Source organism: Ambystoma mexicanum, chromosome 5p (genome assembly GCF_040938575.1).
Source record: "Ambystoma mexicanum isolate Mex_15411 chromosome 5p, UKY_AmexF1_1, whole genome shotgun sequence".
In the NCBI taxonomy this organism is placed as follows: domain Eukaryota; kingdom Metazoa; phylum Chordata; class Amphibia; order Caudata; family Ambystomatidae; genus Ambystoma; species Ambystoma mexicanum.
In genome coordinates, this window is record NC_090930.1 from 234864630 (window position 1) to 234882356 (window position 17727).

Consider the following 17727-nt stretch of genomic DNA (forward strand, 5'->3'; position numbering starts at 1 on the left):
TTTCATGTTCATGTGCGGTTAGGGGAGTGTCAATGGTGGAGGGTAGATTAGGCACTGACTCTTTCTTTTTGAGTGGAGGCACTTCTTTGAATAACCTCCATAAGTCTAATGTTTCTCTTCTATTATGAAACTGTTTTCCTTTATATTTCATAAATATACATGTGGCTACCATATCTAGGACACTTTTATCAAATCATCCTCCTTCTGGCCATACCTGGGTTAATCCTTCTCCTTTTACTTCTGTTACCCACTGATCGTGGTACTTTTTTATATGTTCTGCATAACCAGGTAAATTCTTACAAATGTGGGCCAGGGATGTTTCCGCCCCCATATTATACTCTCAGTGTTTACCTTTCTGTACTATTTTGTGCCTGTCACTGTGGTTTATGTACCTCTGTGTGTGCACCCCTAATCTTTGCAGTTCTTGAACATATACAAAAAAGGCTTGCTCCCAATATTAATATCTTCAGATCTTACCGGGTCACATAAACAATGACCATACCACAGAAGTATACAATGTCACTAATTCAACATCATCTCTTTACAGTTCTTTGAAACGCTGTTACCGTAACATGTGTAACATAGGACAGACATCTAACATACTCTTAACATACAACACATAACATTCATCCCCCCCATTTTTCTTACCCTGCACTTGTCTCCCTGATAAGGCCCCCTTACCCTAGTGCATCATTTGCCCCTTTGTTCACCACCAAGGTCCCCAGACTGAAGTAGAAGAAGAAAGAAAATAGCAGTTTCTAACATATACACCATGTCTCCCTATGGTCAGATACCTTTATTTTATTCTCCACTGTTCACTTATTCCCAGCACTAGTTGAGATAGCACCATGTGGCGCCGCCTTCTACCCCCCTACAGAGCTAGGTTCCCGTCTTTATCTTCCCTTATTTCACCTTTTTTGTTTTGTCCTAATGGCCATATGCAGAGAAATTAAAAGTAAATATAAATCGCCTCAATTGTTGAAAGTACCCCTTAAATGACCTCGTATAATCTGGCTCCCTTCCCCTTCACCTTTTATAATCACTCGCACTTAATACTCATGTGCCCGTATTGATTCGACATTCTCCGGACTGGGCAGTATAGGCGGCGCTGCCTCACACTCAATGGCCGCCCCCCCGGCTATGGTGAGCGGTACTAAAAGGGTTTTTTTTGAGAGGGACCCATACTCTTTGGCCTACTGCGTGCGCACGTCTAAGCGTACCAGTTGCCGTCGGTGGCCAGCTCTCTTGAGCGGGCGTACCGTGCATCTCCACTGCCGCCCGGAATTTCTCGTGGCAGAGGGGACAATGAAAAAATTAATCACTCCTTCGGGGTCACCACTGAAAGCAAGCGTCCCGAAAAGGCAGTACCCTCCGTGCAATGAGAGGCAATAAAGGACACACCCCAGGAGGGAATGAGACCAAGACCAAGTGCGGGTGAATGTAAAGGGTTTTTATCTAATCAAATAGGGCATGCAAAGGACTCTGCAAGCTCCGACAGCGCTCTGTCTGACAATAGCAAAGACAGTCTTATTTATTACAAAACCACGTCACAAGTCCTACACGCTATAGGGGGCACATAGTCTCAGGGATTGGGTGGCGTCGACTAACTATAGGTGAGGCAGTGATGAGCCACTCCAGGATTGGTGGACATCCGTGTGGTGCCAACGTGGGGTGGATGGGTCAGCTGGGCTCATCGGGGTGGAGCTGCCAGGCCAGGCGCGGTCAGTGTCGATAATTGATGGCTGCACTAAAATTCTGCCCTTGTGGCCAAACACACAAACACTCATTCTTTAGATGATTCCAGTTGTCCTGTAAATCCTACAATCGGTTACTCTAAGAAGTAATAGAAGACCGGAAAAACACATGTAATGTGAAGATTCACTAATACATCAGTGTACTGTTACTTTTGCCCTGTTTACCGGGTGTTACAGACCTATGTGTCTGGTCCGAGGGCACAAGGTGAGCTGCCTTGTTGGTCTGTCCTGTTAGATGTGGTGAGGAATTACTTTATGATATGTTAGTCCAGGGTTGAATATCTATTCTGCAAGGCCCATTAACTTGGGGTGAACTGGAGTACTACTGGATCAGTGAAGGTGCACCTTTGGCCACTTGTGGCAGTGGGGTTTAGGACCAGGTTGTAAATAATTCATCTGGCCGACCATGGCGGCCTTGGATATGGGGGAGGAGAATACTTGAAGCGGGTCCAACTGAATGAGGGGAGGTGAGGCCGTGCTGTCCGCGCACCAGCAAGCCTTGGCGGGAGGAGGGGGAGATGGCCTTGTGGTTATGCGCAGTTCTCTGTGCCTGGGCTGCACACTATACCATACGAGGGGACGGTTAGTAAAGTTAGTAATATTAGGATGACTACACATTTCTAGTGTTTATACATGCATGTACTACTTCATGTGTGACTATGAGAGTCTGGCAGTGTTACATATATCACATGACATTAGTGGAATGCATTTTAACAATTACATAAGACAACAGATGGATAGATAACACATGAGGTAGCATAAGATTTGGTTGTGTACTTCAGGAGCATAGAAGCAATGCGTTCATTTGTGATTGTACATTTACATTCTTGTCATAACATTTAAACGTGTCCCACTGTATGACACACAAGTACTCTCAGTAATGCTTTTCCGCATTCCTTTGTACATTAGCAGCAAATGTTAGTTAGCACTAGGTGAGCTGTGTCAAGCCCTTTCATTGTGTCTTCAAGGCACATGGTGTCTTGCGATGAGCTGGGGTCATTCTTGCTTTGCCAGTACTATAAACTTTATCCCTTTCCCAACACCTGTGTTATAATTTGAACACACTCTATGAATCGGTAGGCTCTGGTATGCGGTTAATACTTCATTTGGGGAACATGGGCTGGGGTTCATACACGGAGGGTATTGACACCATATATTTTAAATGTTAGGGTTTAGATGCTGGGTCGAAGCCTGTTCAATTGGGATGGTTTTTGTTATTTCCCAGACTTGAACCGCGTGTCAGGTCACTTCGGGGACAGTGATGTACTGCTGAAGATAAATGATACAGTGTTTGTTCTGATCTTTGCTTGTGTCTGGTTGCTCGTGAGAACGGGCCTCCAGCGGATCTGCCATGGGGTGGAGGTGCCGGGGGAGTGCAAGGCTCCCTGTGCGCAGTGAGCGGGGGCCAAGCTGCAGTTTTTGCAAGCAGACTGTTTCAGTGGGGTTTCGGTTGTTTCTATCTAAAATGGAGTCTTGAAGTTTTTAAAATGGTGTCCATGGTGTGTTACAGTACAATCCGATTGGCCCTGTTTGTCGATCAGCAGCCAACTTGTCGCCTGAGCAAAGGTGCACAGTGGGCCTCTGATGAGCCACTAGCCTCACGCAGGTGGGGCATGTCGGGGGGGGTCCCATGGACCTATCCTCCCATACACTGTGCCCCACTCGAACTGCCTGCATGGTCTAATTCTCAAACAATAGCTTGTGCATGTCCTGACCCTCCGCCAAAGTCTCTGGGATCATGGTTCTCTCTGACCAGAAGCAGAACTGCAGTTTGATTTTAGTAAATGACAGAACATTCAAAAATGGGCCTAGTGTTGTGAATGGCAAAACACACCCTAATGTCAGTATCTACCTCTGAAGTAGCAGACAGCAGACCCCATGCTCTTAGTGTTAGACATACAGCCTAATGTGACAGGATGGTATACTAAGTGGTGTTAAGATGGTACTGAAATGCAAGTTCAGTAAAATGGCCTAACCTTTTCCCTTTCCTCACCTTTCCCCAGAAGCTCAACGTTTCCAGAGCTCCGGTCCCCTCGAGGCTGGACTACAGCAACTGCATCTTCCTCAATCTCTCCTTTCCTCCCTAAACCCCCTTCACCTAATCTAGAATAGGGCTGCAAGACTTATCCTTGGCTTCAATCCAGGGACAGTATCTATCCAGCCTTATCATCTCTCCACTGGCTCGTTGTGTCTGCAAGGATCAAATTCAAGACCCTCTGCATCACCCAAAGGTCTTTTGGGGCCTGGAACAACACTATCTCCAACGTTCCCTCCTTAAATACTTCTCTGCTAGAGCCCTCTGCTCTTCTAACTCCAACTCTCTGCTTGTCAAACACGTGTCCAAGTAGAGAGTGGGGGGCAGGTCTCTCTCTTCGGCTGGTGCCTCTCTTTGGTACAGCCTCCCTGCCCATCTCAGACATGAGCCGGACCTCCTTCAGTTCCAGAAACTTCTCAAAACTCTGCTTTCTCTACCTCTTTCCTTCTTTCCCTTCCCTGCTAATCACCCCACTGCCGCTGAGACTGGCGGCCTGCCCATCATTCATGAATCAACTGGTTGCAAGCCCCTGCCTAATCAATACCAGCACCCTCGACCCAGCACTGCCCTTCAGGCGACCTACCGGGTGGCTCTGCATACCACCCATGGGATTCCCCCACACTAGCACTTAGCCAGTGGTTCCTCCCCTTGCACCCTCAGCACTCCCCTCTGGGGCTCTCACTAGCACTTGCTCATACCTTCCTCCCTCACCCTGCCCCCTCTGCTCCACTTCTTTTGACAGAATTTACACGTCTGAATGCCACAAGGCCTAGTAGGACCACAATTGTATATTTTCTGTCTTTGTTCTTATGTATTTTTCCTCTCCTTGTTCGATCACCACTTTGCCTTGTGGTCACTTGAAATACTATTTTGTTGTACAGGTGACTAACAAATGCTCAATAATAAAATAAATAAATAACATTGGTCAGCTTGTCAGAGCTCTTCATGTGGACATAATTCTCGAAGACTTCCTGTTATGTTTGTTGTGTTGCTATTGCATTCCCATTTCTACATGTCCCTTTAGTTGATTCTCTTATCAAGGGGACCTACTGGCATCAGCACCTTCCTACCATTCCTGGGATATCCTTAATTCTCTTCAGGGCTGTATGGCAAGAAAAAAACCAGCCCCCATCTCCTTCACAATCTGTGTATGTCTCTATATAATGCTCAATAGTGTGTGGACGGTCACAAAGTGTGCCTGGTTGTTCAATTGGGAGTTCTACTCTAACTATTCAAGGCTTGTCAGACTTGACCTCACCAGTACTCCCTGCTTATATTTCAACATCTTTCAAGAGAAGTGTGCTTTATTAGGTTGCAGTGCAAGTGGCATTAATGGCATAACCTTACCAACTGTTTTCTTACAGCATCCTGTGATCACCTGACAGCTGCAAAATAGCACAAGTAGCAAAATCAGCATCAGTATCAGTAAATTGAAAACAGTATTCATCCAGGAGTGTCCACAGAAATATTGATGCCAACCAGTCATCTGCTGTGACCTCACCCTCCCTTTCCATGGTGGTGTACAAATTATGTAATGCATCTGTTGCATGGGTAAGTGACCCATTGTCCACGTCATTTCGAGATATGTAGGCACAACATGATGCTCCTATCTTGGTGCAAACACCTCCTTCAATGGCAGTGAGGATGTTCAGGACATAACTATTCTGATGAGACACTCTTATAATTGCTCAGAGCTCCTCCTTAATGGTGTTTAGGCCCTTATCTGTTTCTTTGGACATCTGTATGAGCTCCCATCTGGTGATATGGGGAAATTGTGTATTGGATGCTGCTTGTATTGATGGTGCAGCGATCGAAGCAAAGACAGTCTCTGCGTTGTTGAATAGTCGGTAGTCAGCTGGTATCTCTTCTAACTTTTTGTTGGATTTTTCTGATAGGTAATTAATTACCTTGGTGCTGACACTGCAAATCTAAGGACTGATGGGCTCGCTGATGCATCCTGAGAACCGGCTTCATCATAGGGTGCTCGTACATTGATATAAAATTGTTGCCTGGGACCACCAGTATCAGGGATTCCAGGCTTGCCAACAAACATACACCTTGCCTGTCTGGCAGTAACTGCACATATGCCAGTCCCCTTCAGATCCAATAGATGTCCATTAGGGCTGCACTGCCAGTTTGGAGAGTCAGGATGCTAACAGTTTTGCCACAGTTCTTACTATTCCCCAAGAATATATTGCCACTACCTTTGAAACACAGAGAACATTAGAAAATCGCCATTACATTAGTGAGTTAGTACTGATCAAGCCATATCCAACTTTTCAATTTTGTTATTAAAATAGGAGACATTCCATTAATTTCTGATAATATCTTTTTGAGAAGCCCCACGCTCCTTCTATCTGTTACCTTGGTCTGACACACTGCATCTGGCCAATCCTTAAACTATTAGAACAATGAATGGTGGGCGGTGCCTTGAAAACAACCTTGTTCTTTCTTGCTTTTTCTTGCTTTTTTCTCCCCAAAATCACCCCCCCCCTCTTCCTGGAAGCTTTAGTATATTTCTGTTCATTTGTACTTACTCTGTCAACCCTTTGATCTTCACATGTGTTTCCTCATATATAGAAGTATGAACTCCCACCCACTCAATGCTTATTGTGTATGTCCCTGGTCCACATCTCACACCCTGCATAACGTTAGGTGCTCTAACCATCGTGCTGGTGCTATTTATTGTGGTAGAAAAAGTTTGGGCATGGCTGTCCCATGGGGGATCAATGAGCAAATAAAACAGGGCTTGCTCGATTTCTCCCTTCCGACCGCTCTCATATGTCCATACCACAAATTGTCATCTGCATTGCATGCACGTTAGAACATTTAGTTTAGCAATAGCCCTTGTCACTCTAATCATAAAGACATGAATATTTGCTGATGTGTCTGCAATGTTATTGCCAATGTACCCTCCTTCCCCATAAAGACACCATTAAAAAAGAGAGCAGGAGAGAAGACAAAAGAGCAAAACAACCAAGACATACATCTTTTCATTAAATCTTGGTCTGCTAGCGCCTGAAATTAAGTCTTATCCCTGTGCCCAAATGGCTGTATTGTGTTCATAAAAGTGAAAGAAATAATACTCCCCTTCTACTATAACATGGGATTTGACCTGACCAACGTAGCAGAAGGAAAACCATCTCCTAAACCTTATCCAGAAATGATACCCCAATGCCCACACACTTTTTTATTTAAGGGTCAGGATAGCGATTGTCGAAGGCCCCATCATACAAGGAGACCAACGGGTGACGCTCTACACACTAATATCGAGAATCGGGACTCAGGATCTCTACATAAATCCAATACTTGACAGGATCCATACAGGAAAGCGAGCCCTGATAAGCGTCAGGCGCACAATGATCATCCAACCAACCTATCTTCATGCAGAATCTTCCAACCAGTGGACCAATTGGGTGAAGCGAACACACATGGTAGGAAAATCGAAAGAGAAACAGTCCTCTGTGAGTTTAGAAGAAGAGATAGTTTGGATTTCCTAAAGGCACAATCGAGAAAGAAATAGCCATCAGAAGGACTTCATCGAGACACTTTTAACAAGGAGCCGTCTGTATCAGATCCTCTAGTTGTTAATTTGAAGCTGGGCTCCTGGAATACCAGGGGCTTTTCACACCTGATCATCAAGACTGATGTAAATTTTGCAAACTTTGATGCCTTGTCCCTGCAAGAAACTTGGTTGGTCGAGAAACCCGTTTTGGATGGCTTCCAACTGGCGCACTCCCCAGCCCATAAAGGAGAGAAGGGCAGACCAAGATCCGGCCTAATCACCCCCATTAGATTGGGCAGTGGTTTGCCTCTGTTAAAGGTGCTAATAGCATCGGAATTCATCTTGGCCACAACGTTGGCATGGGTAACGCCCGCGGGCCCTTTTGGAATAGACCATCGGGCTGAGATCTTGCTAATCAGTACCTACTGTAATCCCAAGCAAGTAACTAATGATAATTTTATTGCTTAAATGTAGAATCTAATAGATGGATCTTTGATCACGTTCAAGTCAAGTCACGTCATTATTGCTGGAGATTTGAATATCGACCCAACCCATTGATTCAATTCTCCCCAAGGAAGATCTAGCCTATGGACTAATTTACTAAATTCTAGAGAGATGCACAATCTCCAGCAGTGGAATCATCCCATGAATGAAATTATTCCCACCTGGGAGAGAATGGATCAAATGGCCACGATTGACTATATCCAGATTTCCCGTAGCTTACTGCGCTTAATGGAATCATTCACAGTCACTAGGACTAAACATAGTGACCATAACATCTAACTTTCGCCTGGCGCTCACGAAGGAGAGAGGTTTGTTCTACTAATCCGAACCTAGATCTCAACTAGAGTGGCACTAGGCTAAGATTGTCAGAATCTGCAATCACTAAACTCACTCAGCTATATGTGGAACTAAAAACTGGCAAATCCACCATTTCAGCAAACTCGGTCGACTACACATTTCTTTTAACAGTATTCAAATGCAAAAAATTAAAGAGTGCAACAGAAAACAACTTATTTCAACATGTAGACCGAAGAAAGTGGGTGAGAAAACTAAAACGGGATGCAGGAAATTCAATCTCTACAAAAAAAAAGGAAGAAGCCTCCATGGCAGTCAGAAATTACAAATCCTGGCTGAAGTCATCTAAAATTTAACATCTCCAAGAGGACGCAGAAAGTATGCTTTGCGCTATTTGTGGACATAACGCACAAGAGTTCTGGTCACTAATAAAGGGCAATTCTAAAGCTATCAATCAGGCACTGCAAAATTCAATTGGAGAGCAAAGATGGAAATCCCATTTTGAGGATCTCTATGGTGTCTTGGATACTGTGAATGACCTTCATTTAGCTATTCCGAAGGGGGACCGGTCAATTCCGCTGGACTTGGAAACGATCAAATGGAAAATAAAACATCTCAATGGGTCCAGGGCGGCTGGCCCCGACGGCATAACAAACTTTGAAATAAAGAATAATATTGAACCTTGGTCTGTGTTCATAAAGGAGGTCTTCACAAATTGTGTCCAGTCTTCTACGATCCCATTGTCTTGGAAAAAAGCGATAATGGTGCCAATTTTCAAAAAGGGCTCAAAAGAGAATCCATCACACTATCGCCCGATAGCTTTACTGGACTCTATAGGAAAACTCTTTGGTGCAATAATTCTCGACAACTTTCAAACCTAGATCTCCACTACTGGACTGTCTTAACCATTGCAGGCTGGTTTTGTGAAAAACGTTGGGACCACAGTAAACATTCTGGCTATGAGCACATTAAAAGCAAAGGTTTTCGAGGGCCGGCCAAAAATCTATATGGCATTTATTGATTTAGTCCAGGCCTTTCACCGGGTAGATAGGCCACTGTTGTGATCTAAACTACACCAACATGGCTGCCCTTTGGGGATCCTGGACCCCATAAAGGCCCTTTATTCTGAAACCACAATTTGTGTCTGTCTGAACAATCAAGGCCTCTTGTCTGCATGGATTAAGACAGGAAGAGGGGTGAAACAAGGCTGTCCCTTGGCCCATCGCAATACAATGCTTATATGGCAGACTACAAAGACTGTGAGGATAACGTCCTTCTATTCCCCCGACATTGGGAAAGAGCAAAATATCAAGATTGTTATATGCAGACGACATTATCCTCATGGACCTAACTCCAATTGGCCTCCAGAGGCAGATCAATGCTCTAGATGTCTACTTTCAAGAGAATCATCTTTTTATGAATCTTGATAAAACTAAAATCATGACACTTGGAGGCAACACCAGGAACGTGGAGAAATTTTCATGGTCAGTGGACAATACCCAAATTGAAATTGTGAACAACTTCAAATATCTGGGCGTCATTCTAAACAAAAGCAGCAAAGAAATACTGATGCAGGAAAGCATCATGACAAAAGCCTGGCTTCTCATTTCACAGTCTCAAGCTGTAGCAAACAAGTTTGGGCGTTTCACAATGTCACCAACGTTGATTTTCTACAAGACGAAAGTCATCCCAAGCTTGACTTACGGGGTAAAAGCGCTACCTAAAGTTCCAGCAATATTTTTGACAGAGATACAAAGGGTTTTACTAGAGAAAGGTCCTCAATCTTCCACAATCGCTTCCAATTGCCCTTATAAGGAGGGAACTTTCACTGCAATCGTTGGGATCAATAGTTGCCCAAAATGAGACTATGCTATATCGAAAGACCTTGCTTCCTTCACCTTCATTGATCCTGAAAGAAATACACCAGGAAATCCAATCAGGGTCTAGAAAAATGCTTTTGGAATGGGCAGCAAGGATACAATCTCTCCTACACTGGGCTGGCAGTTCCCAAGACCCTTTAGGGCAGGGAAAGGTTGCCTTGAGTGTGAGGTCAGGGCTGTGTGACTTGCAAGTAACAGAATCTACAGTTGTGTTCACCATGCATTCCTATTTTGGGTGATTCCTTAATTTCAGAAAATGTTTAGTAGCATAAAAATGCTTTAGATAAATTTAAGGTGAAGGGGAGATAACAGTCAACCCTGGCATATGGGTTGTGAGACAAAATCCAAACAAGATAAGTTCCTAATAGAGGAACTTCCGTCCCCTGCACACTTTCACAAGCTCAAAGAATGAGCAAAGCAATTTGGGTTAACTTTTGTACATACAACTTTTGTACTTAATTGTATTCAATTGTGTTCATCAATCAACTACATGCAGTACATCTCTCACGTTCCAGTGCTTTAATAACTTAAAGTAGACCACACGGGTCTGCAATCTATTATATCCACCAATCGGTATATCAGAGGGGATTATTTACCCTTTTCATGGACCTTAGGTCCACCATTTTTCATTTTTAACCTCAATCTGAATTGCACCACAGCACTTAGTATCACCTCTTCTTGAGTCCAGTGTTAGGATAGTTTAAACACCGTTGTGGAGATATCCGCACGTACGAACTCCATTGTCTACATTTGTGATGTCACGTCACGCCTCAACGCAATGATGTCACATCTAAGCGCCACTATTTCTAGACAGCCATTTTGAAAGCCATTACAAACACGGGAACGGACAGGAGATGATCTTCTTCTTTTGGGATTTCATGCTCCAGGACTATTCCTCCTTTTTAAAGTATACTTTTTTAAAGAAATATTTTTTCCATAGGTCCTTGCATCCGTTCTGCCTAGCAGCCACTAGGGACTCTTGCCTTCGTTCACATCCATCCAGCCACATTCTAGTTTCAACCAATCAATGATTTGGCTATATCAACCCCTATTCAAAGGGTAAGAACCTCTAATTCGTGATGTCTCTTTCATTACTTTCCTTAGTATCCTTAGTGCAATTTGCTTAGACGGGAACATACCAACCAGTATGACATTAATAGAGGATCGCATTATACAGACTCTCATACACCCCACAGTAATCAGAATAAGATAACATTTGTTTGACAATCTTCTTGTTTTGACAGCACTGCACAATGCATATAGAAGTGATGAGAATGCAATAATTAAGTGGTGAATATGACAATGACTGCAACAGTGTTTAGAATTGCTTAAAATTGTTTCACATGAACTTTGACCGAGATCACTGAACAATGCATAATCGATAATACTGAGAAGTGATGAAATTGCAATAATCTAGTGACAGATATGACACAGAACAGGAACTTCTACAATTGTGTTCAGTATTATTATCCATACTGGGAAATAAGGAGGCAATAACAATAGTCGAACATGACATTTATAAGCATTTCTGATAAGTAGTCCGGTATTTGATACATTAAATATCTGGTTACACTTTTAGTTTGAGAACCTATTTCTTTATTTATGATAGCAACAGTGATGGACTTTTAATACTAAATAAGGTAATTACCTACCTACATATCCGAGGTCAAACATCAAACGAAAGTTTAAGCACTGATTCAAGAGATTTGATTAGTACATGAATTCTATAAACCTTTATGTAGTTACTACTGAATACAATGAATTATCTTGTTTGACTTGCAAGTAATGCAATGGTCAACATATTCATCAATGGGTTTTTGCATGTTTGGAATAAACCACTCTTCTTACAGGTCGGCAGAAATACTGAAATTGGTGGTGTGTGCTGGGTGATATAGCTGATTTAGGGCAACAGTGAGCAATGCTTTGGACATAGCCAGCTGAGGTATTTTGGGCATATGGAGCATCCCTTCTCAATTCGTAACTCTTTTTCTTGCTCAGGCGCTTGTGCTTGTAACTCAATGAGTTGTTTGTGGAAAAGTGCATTGTAGGGTACTGTTATGTGTGCATGTTGTTAAAGTATTACATGCAATGCTTTGTCATATGGATTTTTTAAATATGCTACTTCTTCTGCTTCTAAGTCTGTTCTGCGGTTTCTCTCTGCTAACAGAACTGTGGAGAGTAATTCTAAATGCTGTACCTCTGTGCCATCTGATGTTTTGAACCCCTTTCTGCACCATCTGGGCAGGCTCGAGTTTACTGTATATGTAACATAGGCTGAATCAGAATAAATCATAGTGGGGCACCACTGGGAGAGCTGCAATGCTTTTGTCAGTGCTACTAATTCTCCTGCTTGTGACAATTATTGTGGGGGCCACCGGGTAACTCCCCACCCTCAAATCTTATTACCTCTGCTCCTGTGTTCCTCACTCCTGATTATTGGCGTATTGTTGATGAACCATCTGTGAAAAGTACCATCCCTTCCTCAAGTGGGTCCTCTCCTGCATGGGGCATGTCATACGAGGGGTCCTCGTACATGGCACAGTCATTTACTATGTCATTCTCTTTCACTGGTTTTGCGATTAATGTAACCGGATTGACAGTCTAACACCTCACTACCTGTATGGAGGGGTTCATCAAAAATAAATTCATATCCTGATGATATTTCTGTCATGAGTGTGGGTTTTCTAGTATTGCTAAAACAGCATGCTCTAGGTAGAGTGTCAATGGGCAGCCCATAGTGATGGTGGCTGATTTCTCTAAGGCAAAAGCTGCAGCTGAGAGGGTCTGCTCACATGGAAACTGTCCCTGCATGATGAGTTCCAATAGACCACTGTAATAAGCCAGGTGCTTGTGTCCAATTTATGTCTTTGGTGTGAGAACTGCCGTCATTACCTGAACATTTACATGTAAAAACAGATCAAATTTGTGTAATCCAGTAGGGCTAGAACAGGGTTTTACTGATTGTTTTTTTGAGTTCCTGAAATGCCTCAGTCATTTGGTCTGCCCAGATAAATGGTCTTTTTTTACCTTCTGTGACTCTTTTATCCCTTTCAGCAGTGTTTTGTTATAAGATTAATAATTAAATATCCAAGCTCAAAAGTAATGACATAACCCCAAAAACCGCTGCAACTGCTTTTTTCTGGTAGGTGGCAGTGTGTTCTGTGCTGTTCTGACCCTCTCCACTGTTATTCTTTTCCCTGTTGAGGATATTATCTGTCCCAGGTATGCTACCTCCTTTTGACAGTACTTCAACTTCTCTTTGTCCACCTTATATCCTTGTTCTCCCAATAACATCAGGACCTTCACTGCATCGTTTCTGTACTGGTCCTCTGTGGTGCTGCACACTAAAAGCTCATCTACATACTGCATTACTATGCTCTGTGTTTGTGTTGTAAGTAAGGCATGGTGTCAAACAGACAGACACAAGGGATCACAGTTCAAGGGTGTTTATTGAGCTTCAATCGGGTTTGAAAAGCGCCTGTCTAATCCTGAACCTAAAGATGGGAGCAAGCTACAACCATAAAATAATAACACAGTCCTAGTTGAGTCTGTCAAAATAAAAGATTCCTATACTAATAAATATTTTGCCAATCCTTACTTCTGAATACAAAATAGCGTGGGAAATTTAAAAGAAAAGATTTCAAGAAATTAGATCTCAGGATGTTCAAGACATTGGCATCCCTTCCCCACGTTTTCAGCACAGGACAAGGACTCGAGCTTAGCACAGTCTCTGGCTTCTCTAGCACGAGGATGCAGTTCAAATCTCTGTATAAGGGCCTTCTATGTTGAAGTATCTTTGCCATTCAAAGTCTCTGACTTCAGAAGGCCTGGTGAGACAAACAAACACTCAAATGTTTCTTTCTCCTAAGGATTATCATGTACAACATCTTGGGTGATGTTTGCTTCCCCCACAGGCTCTGTCAGGCTCAGACCCACTTTAACAAAAAGTGATCAATTGATCTCCCTCTGTTGGGTTCAGACCAAATCCATGTACTTTTCTAAACTTTCTCTACTTCATTGAAATCGAAGACTTTTGACTGTGTGCAGGATTTTAGTTGACCTGTCGCAGGACCACTTCGATTCACATTTATTTGTTTTCTTTCAATTTATTTCACTCCACTGGGCTCTGACCAACGCTATCTACTTTTATCTCTTCTCAGCTGGGTACCTTACAGAGAGACCTTCGATTGAGCACCCACACTGTGCCGGACCACTCTATCAAAGATATTGTAGTTGGCTTTGAAGTTCAACCACCCATCAGCAGTTCAACTTCACTTGCGCCTCTCATCACACAGGGTTTTAACAATGTTCGTTCCAGTGCTTGCCATACAATGTTGCTGCTGCAAGCTTAGTTTCAACATAGACCGGTCTTGTATCGGTCCCTCCAACTCACCAGCTGTGTTGATTTCACTGATGCTGCTTTGTTCTTGGAGCCAAGGACAGTACCAAGGCCGCTGGTGCTTCTTCCTACCTCTGATATACAATGCAGGATTCTTCAGCCTGTTTTCCTGGTCTGACTCTTTCTGTTGTCAGCATTTTGTGAAAGTAACAGTTTCTTGTCAAAAAGGTCAAGGGAATTTCCCTCCTTGCAACACCCTTCTGTTTCGCAGTATTTCTCCTCTCGTTAAACTGGCATTTTGGAACTGCTGTTTCCTCGTGTGCTTTTGTGTTCTGTCTTTTATCCATGTGGGGAAGTGTAATGTAAGTCAGATGTGTGTGTGACTATCGGTTATTGCATAACCTCGCCTGACCATTGTATTGAGGCACGCCAGGTGTACAGTTCAGGTGTTAGTCTGTTATCTCTCATTTAGGTCTGTCCATGAGAAAGTGTTTGTGTTGTAAAAGGGGGGGGGGGTTAAGTTCCTAAATATCCCACCTGGTAGGATGGGGTAAAGGTGTTACAAGGAAGAAGATACCGTGTCTCACCGTCAGGTGTCCCACTCCCTCTCCCTCAACACCCCTCACCCAGGTGATCCTCCCACACTGGTCCACCACCAGGAACTGAATCCAAAAGTGATGGCCATGTCCTGGCCACCTGGATGACAGATCCCAAGGGACTATTGGTGAGACACCTTGTGGTTTCTCACAATATGTTTGCAATGTCCATTTGTAGTACTCTATTAGAAATGCTTGGGGGTTCACAATACACTTGAGGTTAACAAGTGTGGTGGAATCTTTGGCCTCTATAGGTGAATGTGGTAAGGGGGTGCAAGTCGGGTGTAGTGGAGTAGAGAAGATTGCATTTATAAGGTCTACCACAGTGAATTGAGTTGTTTCTGTGGGAATATTGCAAAGGATGGTGGAGGGATTAGGGACCACTGGTAATTCTGGTTCTACAATGTTGTTCAATGGGTGCAAATCCTGGACAATCCTCCAAGATGACCCTTTTGATTTTGTGACTGAGTACACAGTCCTGTTATATGGGAATTCTGATAACTGAATGACTCCTTACTGCCTCATGCCTACAATGGTCTGGTAGATGCCTTCCTCTGCTTCCTTTGATTTGGGGGACTGCTTTACATGAGGTAGAACTGTGCCTGGATTGACCTGATGTGCACTTCTCCTATGCTCTTCAGTAGCTCCACATCATGTAGGCCACTGGTAAACAAATAGTTGGGTACTTTCTGCAAATCCTTCTGAAAGTTCTATGGTAGATCTACAGCTAGGAGCAGGGCATGGGGAACCTCCCTGTTCTACAAATTTATCTGGCAAGGTATACCTGTCTTGAATATTATTTCCCGTCCCTCTGGCTGTCTTCGAACAGGTGTTCATCAGACACATCCCTTAACCTTCATATGAGATCAATGCAGATGATTGTGTGCCATTCAAGGTAATCCTTGTCGGTACCACACACAATGACATGGTCAGCCCTGGTGATAACTGTGGCTAAATGCAGCATAACAAGGGAGCCTGTGTCTTTTTCTTGTTTAAATGCTGGTCTAAACAAGAATTATTTCTTCTAATCCCTCACACCTGCCCTAACATTACTGATACCCCATAGAGGAATAACTCTGGGTGGAGTGGCGCCCCTCTTTAAGCGCTGTGTGTACACAATGGGCCTCATCATGAATAGGGCGGTAGCCCTTAAATCCGGTGGTAACAGTATTACTGGCAGGAATACCGCTCTGCCCTATCAAGACCCTGCACAATTAGCACCAGACCAGAAAGGGACCTGCATTAATACAGCCATCGGTAGCACAGCCAACGTTATTACAACGAGCATTAACACCGCCAATACAGCACGTTATCAAAGACCTATCACAACCCCATGTTCAGCGGTATTACTGCCCAAAAACTGCCGATAATACAGCTGGAATTACCCCCAGCCTCCAGCTGGAGGTAAATGAACCAAGGTGCCAGGAATAAAGCCACATGTGCATACTATGCACACCAGAGGGCAACAAAAGACCCACCCAGGCCCCAAGCACCCTTTTCAACACTGTGCTGACATTCACTGCTGGAAGCTTTGACCTGCAGTTCGACATGCTGCAACAGATCAACCAGGGCAGGGCACATGTATCACAGGGGGGTGGTGGAATGAGGATGAGGAGAAGAAGACCATCCCCAGCAAGGTGTGCACCCATCCCCAGTGTCAGGCTATCGTTACATTCATGTAGTAACTGAGTACTGGCTGGATTCAGCAATCATCACAGAGCTGTTGGCCATAATACAAAATGATTTTGGGAGCCAGATTGCCATCTGCACAGCAGTGCCCCCACCGGTTATGCTGGTGGCAGCCCTGCAGTTCCTGTGGACAAGCACGTTCCAGCACTCTGTGGCCAGGATGTATGGCATGGCCCCTTCGACATTCAGTGCAGTCCTGGGCAGGTGCTGGATCCCCTGCTGCACAATGTAAACCTGTACATGTCACTGCCCACCACCCAGGCACAGGTGAATGACCTCAAGGCATAGTTCTATGACATTGCACAAGTGCCCAACGTCATTGCAGCTGTCGACTGCACCTATGTTGCATTTGTTGCACCACAGGCCCATGAGGCAGTTTTTCGGTACTGCAAGCACTACCCTTCTTTGATAGTGCAAATGAACTTTGATCCTGACCTAAACATCAGCCATGGTTGTTCATGCTACTCTGGATCCACCCACGACTCCATGGGGATACACAACAGCACAATTCCAGCCTACAAGGAGAGGCACAGGGGTCTGCAGTCCTGGATAGTGGGTGAGCACAAACCCTGATACAAATGCATGTTTAAGATTAAGTAAAAAAAGAGGGGTATCACCACAGGAAGCATAGCATGGCAAGAGGATGCACTGTCAGCACCTCTGCAGCACCTGCACCAGTAAGGTGGGTACCCAAGGACACATGCACATGGCCACCTTACTTGCACCCACACATGGTTATGGACACACATCGCTAATACAACAACTACACTTCAGACCACAATGACCAGAATGTGCTGCAGTGCAGATCCACACACCATCACCCAACAGGACTGTCACCTGATCAACACTGTGTGCATGTACAGGACAAATAATGCATGTTATGAAATTTAAAGGACGGACACACATCAAACATTGCATGACCCTGTTGCTCAAAGGAATGTCCACGGTGTGCAATGGTTGATTAGTCTGATTCTGCAGACCCATGCATGATACAAATGCCTGATGGTGTCATCCCATCCCATGCAGGTTACTCAGGATACCCCCACATCACCTGGCCGATGACCCCTAAACGTGACCCTAGAATACCACATGACCACACCTACAACCATGCCCACAGCCGCCGGACACGCA